The 21,269-nt window shown below is 44.6% G+C and overlaps 1 long non-coding RNA gene across 1 annotated transcript; it reads right to left on the reverse strand.

Annotated features, from left to right (window-relative positions):
- Nucleotides 1-6,237: 6,237 nt before the first annotated feature.
- LOC119817697 lies at nucleotides 6,238-20,927 on the reverse strand. The gene is made up of 3 exons (XR_005285932.1): nucleotides 20,786-20,927; nucleotides 7,514-7,594; nucleotides 6,238-6,466 (listed from the first exon to the last, which is right to left on the reverse strand). It is a non-coding gene; the product is annotated as an uncharacterized LOC119817697 (long non-coding RNA).
- Between the last annotated feature and the right edge of the window lie 342 nt (nucleotides 20,928-21,269).

Genomic DNA, 21,269 nt, shown 5'->3' on the forward strand with positions numbered 1-21,269 from the left:
AACAGCAAAAGTATCATAAAAGTACAAGTATATAGTAAGATAAAACAATAATGCTTTTAAAGAAAAGGAATGAGGGAGAGGAGAAAAGGAAGAAGGAAGTGGGAAGGGAGGGAGAGAAAGCAACAAGGTCCAAAAACATAAGATGAAGCCATGTGTGAGCCAGAGGTGGCCATCATTTCAGCTTAAAGCTTCTTATAATCACGACTAGATCCACAAGAATAGAACAAATCGGTGACTCAGAAAATAACAATGATATTCCTTCTTGACCCTGAATCCAGGGAGAAATGGCCACCCAGGACCCCTGTCTTCCTGGGCACCCTTTTCGGCCTCTTCAGTGCTATCCTTTGAGATAATAATTTGGTTGGTGAAAGTCTCCTAAGCTGAGCCTGCTCTCAGGACAACGCAGTGACAATTTCCCGCAGCAACTGGAGGGTGGGATTCAAAGCTCAGAAAGCTAGGAATAAAACCTAGAGATAAGGAGCTGGAGAGAGGGCTCAACAGTTAAAAGACCTAGCGCCACCCCCAGAGGACCCGAGTTCAGTTCCCAACATCCACAGTGGGTTGAGCCTTCCCACATCAATCATTAATCAAGAAATGCCGCCCCACAGACTTGCCTAACGCCCATCTGATGGGGTCATTTTCTCAGTTGAAGTTCCCTATTCCCAGATGACCCTAGCTTGTGTCAAGCTGAAAGAAGACAAACCAGCACAACTGATCACTGATGAACTTGCCACATAAATCCTTCACCATAAAACTATAGCCTAAGTCCCCTAAGTCTCATGTTTACTTCATAATATAAGACTTAATCCACTTTTAAATGTTCCTCAAATCCTTTAAAATACCGATGGTTTAAAAGTCTCGGATATCTTTAGTTTAAGTTCATGTGAATACAAAAAACAAGTCGCATGCATTACCTATCAGCCCAAGAAGATGATCTTACCCCAAAAGAGAATGAACAAGCCAGCAATGAATACTCACACCACAGAAAAATCAAATCCAGCAAAGAAAACACTGAGTTGGGGCTGGAGAGATGGCTCAGCGGTTAAGAGCACTGACTGCCACTGACTGTTCTCCCCGAGGACCCAGGTTCAATTCCCAGCACCCACATGGCAGCTCACAACTGTCTGTAACTCCAATTCCAGGGGATCTGACACCTTCACACCAATGCACATAAAATAAAGTTAAATAAACCATAAAAAAATAAAAAATAAAACACTCCCTTCATGCCTTCAAAACTCTTACACATTGCTCTCAGCATTCTCCCCCAGGCTCCCCACAGAACAGCCCCTGAAGTTCCAAGCACTCATGGGCCTCTCTAGCCCAATGTTCCCAACACTTTCTACAGTTCTCCCAAAAACAACATGATCGAGTCTGTCACAGCAATACCTTTGATCCTGATACCGACTTCTGCCCTTATTTGCTTTCCTACTGCTGGCCAAAAGCAGCATGAGGAGAAAAGGGTTGATTTGGCTGACAGTTCCACGTGGCAGTCCATCATTGAGAGAAGTCGGCGCTCAAGGCAGGAACTAAAGCAGAGACTATGGAGAGATGGCTTATTCTCCATGACTTGCTTGCTTACATAACCCAGGACCATCTGCCCAGGGGTGGCATCACCAGCAATGGGCTGGGTCCTCTCCTACATCCATCATTAATCAAGAAAATGCCCCACAGGCTTGCCTACAGGCCAATCTAACTGAAGACTTTTTCTCAATTGAAGTTCTCTCTTCCCAGATGACTCTAGCTTGTATAAAATTGACAAACACCAGGCAGCATAGAAAGCCTCCTCCTACCTCATGATCCACTTGTTTCTAACAGGAAAATACCAGGATCACTTTCCCCTCTTTTCATATTCCATGAACATTAGATAAAAAGTATAATGGAAAAAGGATATTGTTAATCTTATGCTTGAAAGAAGTCCATGCTGTTTTAAAATATTAATACACCCTTAAAAAATGTCAGTGTCAACAAAAAAATCAAACATAAAGGACAGAATGTACAGTCTCCCTGGTCACATATAACACTGCTAAATCCCAAGTGCAATGTCTTGGGAAATATGTTATACACAAAGAATATGCCCAGGGACCCTATGACTCTGGTGTAGTCATGAAGAAAACTGGGACCACTCAACACACATGGTGTACGTTATAACCAGTTACCCACATGTGGCCAGTAACCCGTAGGTGTGTGCATTAAGCAATGATATAGGTTTTTTACTGTTGGTGGTGGTTTGGGTGGAGGGTTTTTAAGGCAGAGTTTCAGTGTATAGGCAAAACAAACCAGCTGGCGCTCACTAGTAGCCCAGGCTGGCCTCCGTCTTGCAGCCATCCTCCTACACTATAAAATACTGTAAGTGCCAGTGTAAGAAAGAGTCAACACAGGCTTAATTGGGGTTTGCTTTGTTTTGAGGTGCTGTGGGAGCCAGAGGTGCATGCCCACTGCTTCACACTGTTGCAGGGAATTGGTTTTTTCTTACCAAAGAAAGAATTTGCTAGTAACTAGACACAATAAGGGGAAAACTACTAATAAAGTCAGACTGGAAATATCCAGAATGGGCGATATGAATATCAGTTGAGATCCTGCGGACGACTTCTTTATTTAGATGCTGGATATACAAAGCCCTTCCAAAGGCAAACATCTATGGCATTCAGCTGTGTGTAATGATAATGTACCACTGCCCTCTAGTGTGGAACCTGAGAAGATAGCGTCTCTGAGATGAAAAAGAAAATGGCAAGCAGAGGACGAGATGAAGGTTTTGCTTTGTTTTCTGAGTCAGGGTTTCACATAACCTAGGCTGGCCCTGGACCCCCGATCATTCTACCTCCTCACCTAGAGAAGGTTCTGGGATTTCAGCCCTGTGTCGCCATGCCTAACCAAAAGTATTTTTATCTGCAAGTTCTACCACTAACCACTCTCTTTCCAGGTGAATGAAAGGAGCCTAAAGAGAATAAAGCAGCCCAAAGTCACAGGACTCCAGAGCTGCGGGACTGGGGCCAGACCTTGGACCACAGGCGTACTAGCTCTCTGGATGAGAGTCCTTCCTAACACTGCGTTCTCGGTCCATGTTGTCCTTTGGCAGCCCCCTTTGTTGCCTGGGTCTCTGCTTCTCTCCCTGTAACTCCCTGCTCAAGTCCCTTTATCACTAGGAGTCCAGGGCATCCTCAATCACAAGTTCAAATCCTTACAATAGTTTAGCTGAAAAGAACAATGGTTAATGAGGCCTCGTTGACAAGAATAGGCTGCCATCAGCAAGCTAATGACCACTTAGGCCTGGCAGGGATGCCAGCCTACAATTAGGTCTACAGTGATGTACAAACAGAAAGGGACTCTGTGATAGTTAAACATGATCCTTTAGTCCAATTGTTCGTAGGAGAAAAAAAAAATAAAACAAACCTTAAATCCTGCCCAAGAAAGCCTAAAATTCATACCTTGGAATGCCAGCCCGTGGTCTACTAGCCCACACATCTAAATATTTCTGAGCAAGCATGTGAGCATGTATTCTTTCAAAAATACTCTGCACTGAAGAGAGATTTCTTTTTCATGTCACAAAGTACAGTGAATGGCTTTTTACTTCACTTCGCTTATTGCTAATTTCTAAACGAAGGGCCCACGCACTGTGTGGTGCTCCCCTCTGAACCCCAGATTAGGCACAGAACACACCCAAACACCAATTTCCTAGCACAAATCGAAGACAAAGAGAGCTTCTAATAAGCAAGGCAGAGAAACAAGGTGGCCGAGTCTGAACTGGGCAGAAACAGCAGCAAATAGCTTTGTCCATAGCTTTGTAAAAGTTCATTTTAAGAGGGAAAAGGGGAAAATCTGTGTTAGAATGAGCTAAGATGAGTTGCTAAATTCTGGTTAGATATGTTAATTAGATTAGTCGAAATAATAAATTTTGATTGCTGGGCCTTGATAGTTGGACCTTGGTGATCAGTCTCAGGAACGAGTCAATAACCAAATAAGGGAATGGACCTTAGTGACTAGCTTTAGGGATGTGATCTAATAGTTTAGCAAAGGGGAGAAAGGTAAAAGGCAAAACCTCTTTGCCATGTTCAGCCTGTGCCCACCAAGGTCTGGCCTGCTAGAGCCCTTCACCAAAACCTTTTCCTCTAAATGTGGATTGTCTGTATCAGCATTGAAGTGTATTAAATCTTGACAAGATATCTTTAGGTATTGAAAAGATTCTGAGTATTAAATATTGGAATACGAAGAGGCATGAAGCTTTTACAAGTAAATGGCAGCGGTGTGCTCTGTTGAGAAACAGTGTGGTGTGAAAGAGAGGAAGGCTCACTGGGATGAGGGAGAGTACTTGCTTTCCATGAACCAGGCCCTGGGTTAAAAAATAATAATAATAAGCCTAGGTTATGGGTTCTAGACCCACATGGACCAGTTAGCCTGGTCACTGCTACACTTAAGCCTTTAGACACCTTGATGAGAGCAAGGTGCTATAGCCAAGTAGCTAATGTCTTTAAGAAAGGAGTATCAGTTAGTTTGCTCATTGCTGCGACAAAAGGCCACACAAAAGCAACACGAGGAAGGTTGAACTCCCTCTTAGAGGCTGCAGTCTATCATAGCAAGAAACCATGGCAGCAGGAGCCTGGGGTTAGTCACATAGAGCCTCAGTCAGAAAGCAGAGAGCCATGAGAACCGGGGCTCAGCTTCCACCTTAATTAAGGCAGCGAGAAACTACTTCAGAGACGTGTCCCAGGATGTGTCTGTCAATCTGACAACTGATATTAACCTTCCCAGAAGTCAAACAATTTCAAAACTTAAAGGCCCTAGCAGATGAGGGGGCAAGATGCTGTCCTGATCTGTATGCTCCTCTTCCTCACACTTGCCAGCATTGCTGGTTCCTTCTCCTCAGAGTGCCAAGAGAGCTGTCCTACTGAGACAGGGATACCTGCTGATGAGCCTGGGGCTGCTGGGCAAAGGAGAAAGAATCCAGTCAAGACTGTGAAGTGATAAAAAGGGGGAGCAGCACCTCCTAACCCTACCCACCCACCTTGGGTTCCAACTTCCCTTGCTCTGGAGTAAGTCTGAGACACGCACAACCCTTTACTGCTGCACGTTTGAAACATTTATTTATTGTTGGAGGTGTGTTAGGGACCAGCCTCCACAAAAACACCTCTTACCAGGGTAGGGGCATTGAAATTTAGAAATATAAATAAAGAATATGAAATCACATGTTAAAATAACAGAACAGAAATCATAGAAAGTATAGGGAGGCCATCCGGTGAATACTGAAAATTGCTCGCGTTTACTTTTCCATACGCTTTTATACCCAATTTAAAAGGGGGAAGAAGGTAACAAAAGACTTTATTAGCGTGATATAAAGAACAACTCAAACCGTTAATTGCTTTAACGCTTTGAGATATCAAATCATTAGCATTGTGTTGTTTGTGCAGTGAAACTACCCTAAATCTCGTATTCTGAAGGCAGCCACTCCCCAGGTGACCTCATAATTACAAAAGAAGGAGCAGAAATACGTTTGCATATGCTGGCCATCTGTCAGGATGGACTGGATCTACTTGTTTGAGCCATTTTAATGTCAAAAGAACCAAGTATTCATGTCCTGAGTTGGGACATGCAGCTACGCTTGTCAACCATTTTGAGCAACCTCCAAACTCTCTGACCATCAGACAAGGTGACAATAGGCTCATATTTTTGGGCCTCCACAATTTTTTCCTTTTTATTAATTTTTATAAAGTCTATGCTTTTGCAATAGGACAGATAATCGCATCTGCCTTAGGTGAACACTTTTTTTGTTTTTTAGACTTACCCGTCTTTGGTATATGTATTTTAATCATACATGTCCATGTCTTAGGCATCTGGGAGAAAAAAGGATCAAATCTGTCTTTGTCAACATCTGTAAGCAAAGAGTCAAGGGAGAAAATACCTCTGGGCTCTCTGTCGCTTAGCCAATTTTTTTTTTTTGTCAAGAGAATTTATTTGTAATTAGATAATGTTTTGTGAAAATACATGCTCCTAAGGCTACCATCTATTAATTAAAGGAATTGCGGATCACCAGGGTTGGAAATGCCCTTTTAAATTGGTCTAGAGTGGTTTTTTTAACAATTTTTAGCCATATCAAATTTTAAATTTCTTATCAAAGATGTCAAATCTAAGCATTTATAGGAAATGTCAAACTTTTTTTGACATCTTATGGTGAACTACAGCAGTTACAAATATTAACCGGTTAATACCATAATTTTAGAGTGGAAATTAACAATAAACACACAATTTGTCAAATCACAATTTTCTTAAATCCACAGGGGTACATGCCACATTTCACATATGTGACCATCAGAGGACAACTGCCCAAGTGAGTTCTCTCCGCTTTGTGAATCCTGTAGATCAATCTCCAGTCCACAGGTTTTAGCTGCAAGCACCTTTACCTGCTGAGCCCTCTCCCTGGGCCCCTCCTGTACTGTGAGTCACAGTCACTGTTATGCCCAAATCCACGAAGTCCCTGCAAAAGCCAACAAGGAGACCAAGTCCCGTATGTAAAAACAAAGAGCCTTCATTTTAATCAAGTTTGCAAATTCGGTCTCTCTGCATGTCCAACATATTGGAATAAATGGAGAGCCCCAAGCTCAGTTAGAATTGGGTTTTTATAGTAGTAAAGATGGGGGATGAGGGGTTGCTGAGGTTCAAGACTCCTGATTGGCTGACATTTGTCTAGGGGTGTTCTGGTGAGTGTGTTCTGGTAGGTTCCTATCTATAGCAGTTGCAATGCCAGGCATTTCCTTTAAATGGTCTGTTTTGGGGTGGTGCTAGGTAATCTCAGTTTGTGGTTCTTCCTGCAACCAAGCATTGCCTCTGGGTAAACTACTGAGACTCAGGCCTCTATTAATCTTATCCATGGCTGAGTCCTACTCTGGCAGGTGATAATCATTAGAAGTAAAGAACTTCCTTTGGGTGACCTGCCCATACTTAGCTTATCATGGATGGCTCCCACAGTCATGCCATGTTCTTACCTGTCCTTTCTATCTGTTCAGCTTTGCTGGTCTCTTATCCATCTGTCTAAACACATTCTTGAATTTTTCTCTATATTTAAATTCAATACTGCAAGCTATTATATTGTCATGTTCTCCTCTCTGGGTCATAGAAAGATAAAGCAGTGTGGAGAATCCATAATTTATGAAAAGAAAACAACAATAACTATGCTGGAAGGGCATATAATTTAGTAGCAAAAGAATGACTAGTTCTCCACTGAAAACCATGGTGATCCATAAAAGACTGGGTGTAATTAAACCCTGAGCTGTATTGTCAGACTCTGAGCTCCTATAGCTGAGGGGAGGCAGGACTGAGAATCCCGGGTGGCATGATAGTTTAAGATGATGCATTACTGCGGATATAGCACATAAACTCATGCAGGAGATTAATCCCCAGCATCTGAATATGAAGAGGGCAGACACTGGGACTGGGGAGATGGCTCACTTAGGAAAACACTCAGTATGAAGACCCGAGTTCAGGCCCTCAGGAGTCATAGAAAAGCCGGTACTACAGTACAAACCTGTAATGTCCAAGCTGGAAGGGGAAACAGGAGGATACCTGGGGCTTTCAGACATAGTGAACATCAGGGACGGTGAGAGGCCTGTTTCAAAAAAAAGAAGGTAGAGTGTGATCAAGCAAGAAATCCAACACTGGCCTTTAACTTCCACATGTATGCACACACAGGGACATATATGCGCACACACACCCGAACACATGTACCTAAACTGTTATGATGAGCTGGTCTGGTCTGTCACCTGGGTACACTGTCCCTTTAAGAGACAAGTCCCACCCTCTCCCAACCCCTCCCCTTCTACCCAGGGAAGTGAATATCCCACCTCCTCCGGCCTGTGCTCTCTCTTTCTGTCTCTCTTCTGAAGAGGTAACCTTTCTCCCTCTCTCTGTTTCTCTTTCTCTCTCCCTCTCCCCTTTCCCCTTCCCTTCCATAACCCACTAAATAAACTATACCCACTTTCTCTGCATGGTGAGCCTATCAGTCTCTCACCCGCTGTGGCTCCTCCTAGGACCAACTGCCTGGCCAGACCCCTCAAAGTCTCTCACCCACTGCCTCCCACCCATCTGGGACCCACAGAAGCCTTGTGGCCCACTGCTGCCCCTCGGGGAAGGGTGTCATTTATCTAAACCATGGCATAAACACACATATACTGACACACAAAAAATTACATTAAAATTCAGTTTTTAAAGAGGGTAGAAACTTTAAGCAATCTTAAAATGGTGACTTTGTGAACAGGGACTTTTGGGTTAAATTCCCACTCTCAGTATGGAGCCTCAATGGCTAACTCCTTGTGGCTTTACCAAGAGGAAAGTCGGGTGTGGTGGGAAATGCCTGCAATCCCAACCTCAAGAACTCGAGGTAAAAGGATCAGGAGTTCAAGGCCAGCCAGAAAGAAAGAAAAAGGAAGAAAGAAAGAAAGAAAGAAAGAAAGAAAGAAAGAAAGAAAGAAGAAAGAAGAAAGAAAGAAAAAAGAAAAGAAAAAGTTATGAGAGAGGTCACACAGAAATACATACTCCTCCATAACACGATGCAGCCAAGTGGGACTCTCATCGAACATTTAAAACTTGAACTAAATAAACTTTGATTTATTATGGAGCCTGCCTGAGGCATTTCTTTATAGTACTGGATGGAAACTTGGTTGCTACATATGCCTGTGGTCGACCAGTACATAGGAGGTGATAATCACTCAGTAAATGTTCATGATTTAAGGTGAAGTGTTTGTCATACACATTATCATAAGATCAACAGTCATCCCACCCAGTTGACTCTTACTTGGTGGCTACGTATATATAATCCCAGTTCTCTGCAAGCAGAGGCAGAAGGATTGTGAGTTCAAGGCTATTCTCAGCTGTGCAGTGAGTCAGAGACTAGCCTGGGCTACATGAGACCTTGTGTTGGAGGAGGGAAGCTGCTTGTTTGTCCTGGCCACCCAGAACCAAAATAACCACACAGAAACTATATTAATTAAATCACTGCTTGGTCCATTAGCTCTAGCTTCCTATTGGCTACCTCTTACATATTAATTTAGCCTATCTCCATTAATTATCGCTAACGTGGAAGTAGCTTACCAGGTAAAGTTCTGGCATCTGTCTCCAGTGGGGCTACATGGCTTCTCCTCACTCCGCCTCTTTTCTCCTAGCATTCAGTTTAGTTTTCCCCGCCTAGCTCTGTTCCGCTATAGCTTGCTATAGGCCCAAAGCAGTTCCTTTATTAACCCATGGTATTTACAGTATACAGAGGGGAATCCCACATCAATCCTGTCTCAAAAAAATCATGTCGTATTGTTTATTGTTTTATCAACCATGAAACTAGGTGCAACTTTTGATCTAGAATATCTCCGGGTATGTCACACACTAACCAGTGGTGCTTAATCTTTCCTGGTGGTCTACAAAGTGACCGTTACAAACTGGAGGTGAGATTACATGGGGAACTGCTTGCCCCTCAAACATGAGGACCTGAGTTCAGATCCTTGGAATCCATGGGAAGCCAGCACACATGGTAGCACAAGCGTGTAATCCCAGAACTCCTATGATGAGAGAGGACCTAGAGAGAGGAAAATCCCTGGAAGAGAACCAGGGATCCTGGAGTAAACAGCTGCAAACTGCAATAGACTATACCTTAAATTGGCTGGAAGGCAGAGACTGATCCCCACACATTCCTATGACCTCCATGTGTGTGCTGTGGTGTTCGTGCACAGGCACACACGTACACACAACACACACACACACACACACACAAACCCCATACCCACACAAAAGAAGAATTATCTACCCACACCTATACGCTACATTCATATGATCCTGAAACTGCCGGAAGGATATAAAAATACATGAACCAAAGAAAGCGGGCAGGATGTTTCTCATGTGTAGTGAGCAGAAATAACCCATCTATCAATGTCAGCTCAGTGACTCGAATTTGCAGCTCACTCCAACACACCCTAGCCCTTCAGACAGACTTGAGGACCCCTGCACTGTGATGAATAAACCTCTTTACAGCCACAGGTGGGGCGTGAGCAGGTGATTAGTGAGGCCTGTATACTCAGCCCTGGCTTGTTCCACTGGGGTCAATTACACAGCTGGTTACAAGCATGTGTTTGCACCTGTTCGAGCCTTCAAACGTGCTGATCCCATATTAATTAAACTACTCCTTAAAAGCAGGTTAGAAATGCATTAGACCCTGCCATCCCGTGCTGCTCCCAGCCTTCCCTTGGTGGCTCTTCGTCTGTAAGAGATCATCTATAAAGGGAAGGAAGTAGTGTTTGTGATTGGGGAGGGGTGAATCATGCCCCATCAATTATTGCCACCGCCACTTAGTGAAACAGTTGTTAGTGCAGAGCACATGTTAGTGATTAATTAATAAGGGTTGATTATTGATTAGCTAAGCTCCTTGCTTACGACGTAAAGCCCACAGCCACCACCTAGCACACGGTCACTGAGTAGCAGGAATATTAACAGTGTGAAATGGAAGGCAGTCACAGTGAGCCTAAATCTTTTTTTGTTTGGTTGGTTGGTTTTTGGATTTTGGTTTTTTGAGACAGGGTTTCTCCGTAGCTTTGGTGCCTGTCCTGGAACTAGCTCTTGTAGACCAGGCTGGCCTCGAACTCACAGAGCTCTGCCTCCCGAGTGCTAGGATTAAAGGCATGCACCACCTCCGCCCGGCCAACATCTTTCCTAGTGGGCTAAGGGACAGCAGTGTATAGCTATCCATACCATTTCCAAATGGAACACATCCAAATGACTTGAGTTGTCGGGGAGGTCAGGTGCTTCACACTCAAAATCTTTGAAAAGGGGAGAAAACCATACAAATATGGGAGTTTGCCAGGTAGGATGGGTAGAAAATTTGGTACCACATACATGTAGGATTCACCAAGCTCTTAGAGCACACATGACATGAATATTTACTTTGCATGCTTAAATATCACTGCCGCTTCTCTTCAGGGTCCTCTGTATCAGGTCATCGCTTCATTAACCATCAAGTTTCGCAGGCTTTGAGGCGCTCGCCCCTGAGCCTCATCACAGTCAAAAACACAGATGGATTGGGATCTAAACACCATGGACATGCAGCCTCCCACTTCCACTGAGGATTTCTGAACTTTCTGAAAGCATATCCAAACGAATTCCCAAATCTAAGCCTGGCATCACCAAGTCAGTAGCCATGTGAACACCTAGGTGGGTAACACAGCCCACACCGACAATTTAGACTAAAAAAAAATAATAATAACAACACAAAGCTTTTAATTAACCAATAACAACACTAAGAGAGTGTGGTGGTTAGTTTTAACTATCATTTTGACACAATCTAGAATCACCCAGGAAGAGACTCTGAGTAAGGTAGTGTCTATCTAGGTCAGGTTGGTCTGTGAACATGTATGTGGGAAACTGTCTTGATTACTAATGCTAATTGATTTGGGCTAATTAAATACAGACCACTGCAGGTGGCACCATCCCCTAGGTAGGGGGTCCAGAACTGTGTAAGGAGAAACTGAGCTAAGCACAAGCAAACGGGCAAGTGAAAATTCTCTTGAACGTAGATGCGATATGACTTGTTGCTTCAAGCTTCTGCCCCTGTTACTCCCCTACAGTGATAGGTTATTACCTGGGATTATGAGCTGAAATAAACCCTTTCTTCCCAAAGGTGCCCTTTGTCGGGACATTTTCTCACAGCAGCAGAAATAAAACTGGGACAGTAGTGAATGTACCCATTGAGTAGAGAGACGTGCTCGCGTACAGTGGAGCACAGCTACCGCAGCAGTAAACCAAGGCCAATCAGCAAGAAAGTATGTGTCAGAGTGACCAATAGGAAGTTTCTCGTTGAGTGCTAGCTATCCTCAAGGACGGAGAACAGGAAACCAAGCCAGTGTCAGAGTTTCCAAACTGACTTTCTGAAGAGCGTGGGCTAAGCCAAATGGAAGAAACTGCTGGCCAGGATCTCAGCCACACCTCTCTGTGAGTCCTCCTGGACGTTCCTGAGCACCTCTGGAAGCCACTTGAAGAATAAACAGGAGAAAACATCCAGACACAAAGTAGAATGAAGTTCTGTCTTGGCCGCAGTGTGGTTAGAACCCAAGGATATTAGGTTAGGTGAAATAACCACAGTGCCAGCGTCTCCCTCACAGGCCGATGCTGAAACTTGGCTTCAAGAGAGCAGAGGACAGAATGGTGGGTCCTGGAGCCTGGAAGTGTGTAGAGAGGGAGTTGGGGAGCAGATGGCTAATGAGAGCAGGGGTGAAGTAGGGTGTGAGGAATCAGGCCTGTCTTATACACAGGGGGATGGCAATAATCGGCAGGCAATAGAAGGTTTAAAACCCACCAATATTAAGAATGTTCCCTGCTGGGCAGGAGTGGTGCATGCCTTTAATCTCAGCACTTGGGAGGCAGAGGCAGGTGGATCTCTGTGAATTCCAAGCCAGTCTGGTCTACAAAGCGAGTTTTAGGACAGCCAGACCTGTTACACAGAGAAAGCCTGTCTTGAGAAACCAAAAACAAAACCAAAGAGAAAAAAGAAAAGAAATAATTTCACCCCAAGAGAAATTATAGATATTTAAGCATTATATAGGACAAATATCTAATGCCATCACTATGCAATACATACACATATTTAAATGTCACACTGTACCACATAAATACATGCAATGACTGTGTTTGCATTCAAAATCAAGGCACATTTCAATTTTTAAATGAAAGACGTTCATTAAACACCTTCCATTCCCGAGAAAACCAATTTAAGGAGGGGAAATATATTTATTTAGGCTCCTGGTTTCAGGAGTTTTAGTCTGTGGCCTGCTAGTTCCACTGTCTTCCACCTGGGATGAGGCAGAAAGAGGAGGCTGTTCCCCTCATGGCAGACCCTAAGCAAAGAGAAAGAAGGACGGTGAGAAACTAATACATCCCCTTCAAGGATGAGACATGCCCCAACTCTTGTCCTTGTTTTGTCCACTAGGTAGGCCCCACCTCCTACTAACCCAGGAGGTACAAACTCATGATGGACTAACGAAATCAGTGTCCTCCTGATTGTTAATAGAGCCATTATCTAGGGACAAGGTTCTTCTAGGGCGTACTTCTTTTTATTATTTTATTTTTATGAATGTGCAACCTGGACCAGCAAGTCGTTCTTCGGTGGCAGGGTCCTGAGAAGGAGGACCAGGGGATGAGAACATACAGAAGACCAGAAAGCTCAAGCTCAGGAGGTCTGGCACAGCAGACGGCTCCCTTCAAATGAGCATGTCTGCTTCTAGGAATGGACCATTCAAAGCATTTCCATTCAAAGCATTAGTGGGAAGATAAAATAACATGAATTTTTTTCAGTACCAAGTTAGCTAAATAAATAATGGCGGGTCACCAAGAAGGCTCAGCGAACACGGAAGCAAGAAAGCAGGTATGCTAATGTCACCAGTGTTTAAGGACTCCTGGGGATTGAACTGGGGGCCACATGTTTGCATGCTAAAGGCTAGAGCCGGGGAGCAGTCTCCCCAGCCCCAGGTTGCTTCTTTTGAATGATCAGTTCTTACTAGAAATCCTGAAGCAGAAATGCCACAAAAAATGAGGAAATCTAGCACAGCTGCACCTCACCTAAGAGAGCGCAGAACCCTGTAGAGTTGTGAAGTGTTTTATTTAGCGTCTGACACCATTTGCCATTCTTCTGTTTGGGAAACAGTTGACCAATGCGATAGCCAAGGCCCTTAGTGTGAAGAGGGCTCACAACCATCTGTAATGAGATCTGGTGCCCTCTTCTGGCCTGAAGGGATACATTCAGGAAGAACCCTGTATACATAATAAATAAATGTCTTTTTTTAAAAGAGCCAATAAGAAGGTAGAGCTAGCCGGGCAGTGGTGGCGCACGCCTTTAATCCCAGCACTCGGGAGGCAGAGGCAGGCAGATCTCTGAGTTCGAGGCCAGCCTGGTCTACGAGAGCTAGTTCCAGGACAGGCTCTAGAAACTACAGGGAAACCCTGTCTCGAAAAACCAAAAAAAAAAAAAAAAAAAAAAAAAAGAAGGTAGAGCTAGTGGGTCAAGGAGTGATTTATTAATACAGTTTTCTGTTTGATTATTTCAGGACTGGGCAGCCAGGAACCAACAAGCGGCCTTCTTCCTACAAATGAGAAAGGCCTAAAGCTACCCTGGGGTCACAAACACCCAGTGTCATCACCAGCTAGCTAATAAAGACTTTCTATTGACTCAAGCCTGCATGGGTGTCATCTTTTCTGATTGATATTTCACAAGTCACCAAGCCTTGGCAAGTGCCTTTGCCACCCCACTGGGCCCTACCTATTTTCTACTGAACTTCCCTGATGGCGTTATTATGAGCAGCAGGCACTAAGGATAATACTATGAACATTCTACAGAGTCTGAGAAAAGCAGAAGCAAAAACGTAGAGCTCATCACGAAGATGACAAGGGCTTCTCCATCATACTGTGAAGACTGTGGTGTTGGATACGAATTATCCCGCGAAGAGGCTGATGTAGAGAGGGCGTTGTTCTTAGATGCTGCTTTGAACTCCTGAGAGTTGACTGACTCGGAGAGCTGCTAAGTGCATCCATAGATTAGCCTGCTGAGGGCTCCAACTGTAGAGGCCAGTTTTAGGACGTGGAACCTGGTGGAGGAAGCAGTCACTAGGGCCATGCCTCTCGGGATTACATCTTGTCCCTGGACACTCCGCCCCACTCTGTCTTCTTACCTTTCCCCCTATCTTTCATTTTCCCTTCCCTGGTCCTTCCGGACCACAGTCTACCATCATATTCTACCTTCCCCTCAGCCCACAGCAAGCAATGGAAGCAGACAACTGTGAACCCAAGCCTCTGCTACCACCACCCAAAATAAACCTTCCTTCTGTTAGGTCATTTTCTAGGTATTTTGTCACATTGACACAAAGCTGATTAACACAGCACCTGATCTGACTAAGAAGTTGCCAAAGTATGATGTAGAGAAAGGAAGGGGATAAATGATACAGTTCCTGCTCCTAAGTGAGACGAGGAAATGGGGTGTGTGTGTGTGTGTGTGTGTGTGTGTGTGTGTGTGTGTGTGTTTCAACCTCTACAGGCAATAATGTTTGGTTTGGGGTATTCTGGGGGTTTTGTTTTTGTTTGGTTTGGTTTTGGTTTTGGCTTTTCAAGACAGGGTTTCTTAGTACCTATGGAGCCAGTCCTGAAACTCGCACTGTAGACCAGGCTGGCCTCGAACTCAGGGAGATCCACCTGCCTCTGCTTCCCAAAGGCTGCGATTAAAAGTACTCACCACCACAGCCCGGCTAGTTACAATGATGTTGACACACCTAACATTAAGATCCTCTTGGCCCCAACCACATGACTGTGGAATTAAAGCCTGCCCTGGGTTCCTGCACAAAGCAACTCCATGCCTACCATTAAACTAATATTATTCTGTTTTAGTTTTTGCTACCTCTTCTTAATTTTCTGCACTGATTGTGTGATCAAAACAACACATTGTTCTGCAAACAAATTTGTGGTAAAGAGAATACTTTAAAAGGTCTTGAAGATATAGTGTCTTAAGTGTCAAATGCTTAGAGTTGAATACAGAGAACAAATACGTGCCTGGATTTTTTTTTTAAAGATGTATTCATTTAGTATGTATACAATGTTCTGCCTGCATATGTCCCTGCAGGCCAGAAGAAAGCACCAGATCTCATTTCAGATGTTTGTGAGCCACCATGTGGTTGCTGGGAATTGAACTCAGGACCTCTGGAAGAAGCAATCAATGCTCAACCTCTGAGCCATCTCTCCAGTCCCCCATGCCTGGATATTAAAATGGATATGTGGAAAGGGGATCATATAATCTTTGCTAGCAGAGAAAAAGAGAATTAAGAAGAGACAAAACATTCTTTTTCTGAAATAATGGTCTCAATTCAGTTGAATTTCATCAACAGTCTGTACCACGAGTCCCTGCAATAGAGAAGACCCAAGCAACTGTGCAAGGGGGAAGCATAGACCCTGCTACGGTTTTGTTATTTCCATACTAACTAGATGTCACTGAGGAGTGGCAAGGACAGTCTGTCCTGAGCAGCAGCGACAGGAAGACTCTAAAAGCCAGCGCACCGACGCTGACAGCTCCATGCTGCATGCAAGCCCCGTTACTGACCTTTCAGAAGAGCATTCCCCTTTGGAGACAGCGCTGTCTTGTCTTTTACAATCTCACCACTGTTGCCTGTACAAGCTACAAACATAAATGACTCGGAATTCACTCACCTTTCAAGTAAGTTCTGCTTCCAAGAGATGCCACAGGCCTACCACAGAGAGAAGACACTGTACAAAGAGTGTGTGATTGCCAGCTCTGGACACCCCAACACAAGATCCTACAGCAGCAGGGGTGTGGTGAGGTCTTCACAGACCTATGACTCCAAGGTTCCTCTCATTCAGACCTGTGTATTCCTGTACTATCACCACAACAATGTGTTGGGTAGACATGGGGCACTGTGACTCTAAGGACACGGAAAGCCAGGAATGATGAAGGTAGGAGATACAGGATTCCTTTCTTTTCCAAAGAAACACCCATGTTCAAAGTTAACCTCGCCCTCAACAAATCACTTTGTTTTGTTTCTCTTATTTGTGTGTTTGTCTGTCCATGCATGCATGCGTGCATGTGTGTATTCACACGATGGAACTGGGTGTGGAGGTCAGAGGACAGCTTGTGGGAGTCAGGTCTTGCCTTCCACAACTCTGCTGAGAATTGCCCTCCGTTTCCTGGCCACCCAGACCCAAATAATCACACAGATACTATAATAATTATAACACTGTTTGGCCAATAGCTTAGGCATATTCCTGGTTAACTCTTATGTCTTAAACTAACCCATTTCTACTAGTCTGCATACTGGCATCTCTCTCCTGCAGCAGCTACATGGCGTCTCCTTGACTCCACCTACTTTCTCTTTCTATCTCTGTTTGGATTTCCCACCTGACTTTACTCTGCTAAGCCATTGGCTGGAACAGCTTTTTTTTTTTATTAACCAATGGTAATAAAACCTATTCACAGCATACAGAGGGGAATCCCACATGGCACCCCTGCAGTCAGGAGTGGTGGCAAGCACCTTTACCCACCGAGCCATTGCAGAGCCTCTCAGTACATTGCTTCTTCAAACCATTATTTGTCTCAAGATTTCTAAAATTCAAGGGGCAAAATGACCACTTAAGAATATTAATTATCAGAGGGTCCTATGCCCTCATAACTCACCATTCAAAACTATCAAAACATTAACAAAATTCACAAACCTAGGCAAAAATAAGAATTTCCATTTATAGGAATTTCATTGATATGACTTCCATTCGGATGGGAAGTGGCCTCTGGCTCATCTGGCAACAAAATTCTGCCTGTCTGGGGAGGTATTGCCTGGGAATGTGGGAATGGCTGAACTGTAAAACTCTGGATAATTACGTAACTGCGAAAACTAGCACCCATTAGCTACACCAGCCGGCTCATCATCCTCTGCCTAGCGGACCTATTTCCACTCCCAATGGCGCCTATCTTGTTTTATTTTCCAGAGAAATGGCCATCATGCAGGGCACTCAGATGACAGCTGTGCTTGCCCCAACAGGTATCCTGAGACCTAAGGAAAACAGAACACAGGAGACTTGGTCTTTCTTTAAATTCTCTCTAGGGACTGGAGAGCTGGCTCAGCAGTTGAGAACACTGACTAAGGACCTAGGTCCAACTCCCAGCACCCACACAGCAGCTCACAACCATCTGTAACTCTAGTTCCAAGGGATCTGACATCATCTTCTGACTTCCACAGGCACCAGGCACACACATACATACGTGCAGCGCACATCCATACATGCAGGCAAAATAGTCATACGCATAAAATAAACAATCTTCTAAAAAGTTAGCTCCATCTTGTAGGATGAGCAGAAGCCAATTCAGGCCAACTTGCTTCAAAAACACCAACTTTGGAGCCAGTAGGGTGGCCCAGAGGATGCGTGTGCAGGCTAACAAACCAAACCTGACAGCCCGAGTCCCAGTCCCTGGGAACCGTGTGCTATAAGGAGAGAACCGGCTCCTCCATGGTGTTCTCTAACCTCCACATATGCACAATGGCATGTGCACACATGTACACAGGCACGTGTGCGTGCACACACAGACACACACAGTGAATAAACACAATAATCCGACCTTAAAGGGCTGAGGATATGACTCATACATGACCAGGTGCTTCTCAGATTTGACCTTGCATGACAATCACCCACCCAGAGGATGTCTCAAAGCTCTGCTTACAGCTTAACTCCCAGAACCTGATTCAGGGTCTCTGAGGGGTAGAGAGACAAAGTCTGCATTTCGACCTCCCCAAGGGCTGCTGGCGCTGCCTAAGAGTCCACAGTAAGCATCCTTGGTGGTGCTCCTCTGTCCTACCCTGAGACGAAGAACCCGATAAATACTCTGCAGCATTTCGTCTCCAAGAAGCCCGTCCCCCAAGTGACCCCAGTGTCTGTTTGATGACTCACAGCTGCCTGCCAGCTGGGTACTGATTATGAAAAGCTCAGTTGCCATGGAATTTTATGGGATGGCACGCCGAGAAGCTCAGGTTAGGCCCTTCACTGGTATAAACATTTAAAAATGGAAAGCTTTATGGTAAAGGTGCTTGCGGCCAAGTCTGGTGACCTGAGCTGCGTCACCAGGACCCACGTGGTAGAAGGAGAGAATCACCTCCTATGAGTTTTCCACACGAAAACACAAATTAATAGTCTTGATTTAATATGACTTTTAACTGGGACAAAAGAAGGAGCTGGATTTTTATTTTTTTTTTGAATTTTTATTTTAAATGCAATTTCTGAATTAAAATTCCTTTCCCAAACCACATATCACGTATGGGGATGGGGAACGCATTACAAATGTTTCTTCAAAAGGAACTAAATATTTAATGCTGGTCTTCATGTAACGTATCCAGCTGTCAGTCAGCACAACGACCCATCAGGAAGGATGTACAAACCTCTGGGTTTGTTTGTTTGTCTACCCACAGGCCAATAATCTATTTATAAACTGGGCAATCTCTTTTCACATGTATATTGCCCCCCACGACCCCATTCCTCTGCCTCATCTTGTAAATCTTCCCTACTATACCCACCAGGAAAATCTCCCCCCATTTTTTTCCCATCTGATGGGAGTGATGGATCACCCTGACTCCATGACTCCATTTTAGGATTAGAAGCTATCTTAATACAAATAAAATAAGTTCATTTCTGTCTTCTATAAAACTTAAAATGTGACTATATCTTGACCTGCTTTCTGGAATTTGACATATTCCACATCCTACACCCTGACCTTCACCCTGATACGATGTTCTGCCAAATAATTTTGAAATGTTCAGCAAATTCCTACATAGCCAAAAAAAAAAAAAAAAAAAAAATCCCACAACCCTCGGAAAACCCCACGTCCTGCAGGGTTTTGGCAGGAGAGTTGTTTTGTTTTTTGAGACAGGGTTTCTGTAACAGTCCTGGCTGTCCTGGAACTCTGTAGACCAGGCTGTCCTCCAACTCCCTGAGACCCATCTGCCTCTACGGCCAAGGTGCTGGGATTAAAGGCGTGCGCCACCACTGCCTCACTGCCTGGCAGGCTAAATATAATTTAAGATTCAATCCCTTTCACTTTTCCCTTTCTGGCCCAGAGAATTTAAACAATACCTTCTTTTTAGTAAGATGTTCAGAGTCACATTTCAGGTTGTCAGGTTCAACGGCGGTGCCTAAAAGATTTCTTTTTCCTCCTGGCAATGAATTGATTTCATTTGCTTGGTTGCTTTGGGGTGTTGAGATAGGGTCTTAACTATCACAGTGTGAACTAATGGGGACAGCGCTCCTTCTGGATTAATTGTAGCCGTTGTAACACGCAGCCCATTCATGGAGCATCAATAACACACCATACTGTGAGCCTACACACCATTTTATTTCCAAGGTTGAGGAATTTGTGGGGGAGGATAATCTGTGAAGTGAAACACTTTTAGAGACTCCTCCCAATCACCACAGCTCCTCACAGACCACTGTGTGTGAAATTCTCAACTCTTCCCCTCAGAAACTCACTAGGCCGCCTGATGGCCGCCAGGACTCCAATCAAACAGCAGGTGGCACCAAAATCCCATCCTATAAGAACCACCGCACAAGAACGCATGCAGAGTCAGTCTCCCCGGAGCCGGTATTTCACAGACAGGGGGGCCTCAGAAATGCAGAGTGACTGAAAATAAAATGATAATCTAACGACGTAATCACTGTCAACTGTCTGATTCAACTCCAGGCAAAAGCCACGTCGCTTCAAGGCAACTTCCACAACTTCTCAAGGCTTTGACCTTAAGCAACTCATTTTCTCTCGGCTGCTAATGAGAGAATTTCATTTAGCTCCCCGCCGCCCGCCGCCCAGGGGAACGTGTGGGAGCCAAATGCCATCCTGCAGTTCAAAAGGCTTGGGTAAGCTGTGGCAGGATGTTTGTTAATTGCCATTAGCACGCGTTTCCCACTGCGATCAGAGAGCATGAGGAAGGAAGCCCTGTTCAGAGACACAAGATGCTGCCTGAGAATGTGCGCTCCAACACACTTTCCACCCCTCAACAGCACAAGTGAAGGTCAGCTGTGCTCAATCCAGATTCCAAGAATTTGCCCTTTGGGCTCCCTGGTTAGCTGAGCAAGCCTGACTAGGTTGCAACCTCGGGCAGATGTCCCAAGGGACGTGTTCCCTTTCCCCTCAGGAACCCCCAGTGAAACAAACCAAGGCAAGACGATGGAGAGTCTCCAGGCAGCCCAGACTTCTAACACCGAGTGCCTTGTAGGACCCTAAAGAAAAGAGTGATCTCACCATGGAAATGCCCGCAGGGACGCGGGGAAGTTGCGGGTGCTGTCAGCCCTGATGACCTGGTAAAGGACATAGAGACGGAATGGTTGTCTCGGTTCCTCAGTACTCTCTCTGGATGCTTTGAGAGGCTCAACACAACGCTGACTGAGACCAGTTCTAACCTTCACTTACCTCACATCGAACCTTGGACCTTAAACAGCTGAAAAACCCTGACAGAGGAAAGAAAGGAAGCTCTAGGGAGCGAAGAAATCTAGAGATCAGCCCATGTTGTGTTTGTCTTTGTGTCTGGGTTTTTGACACTGTCTTATTCCGGGGCTCAGGCTAGACTGAACTCACTATAGAGCCCATGCTGCCTTCAAACTCAGCATAAGCCTCCTACTTTAGCTTCCAGAGTCTAAATCACCACAGCCATCTCGAAACTGTGGTTTTCATGCCAGATTACCTAGCCCCTGTCTGTGTAGCAGGTATAAAGTTGCTGTCCGTCCCC

The sequence above is a fragment of the Arvicola amphibius genome, chromosome 6 (genome assembly GCF_903992535.2).
Source record: "Arvicola amphibius chromosome 6, mArvAmp1.2, whole genome shotgun sequence".
NCBI classification, from domain to species: domain Eukaryota; kingdom Metazoa; phylum Chordata; class Mammalia; order Rodentia; family Cricetidae; genus Arvicola; species Arvicola amphibius.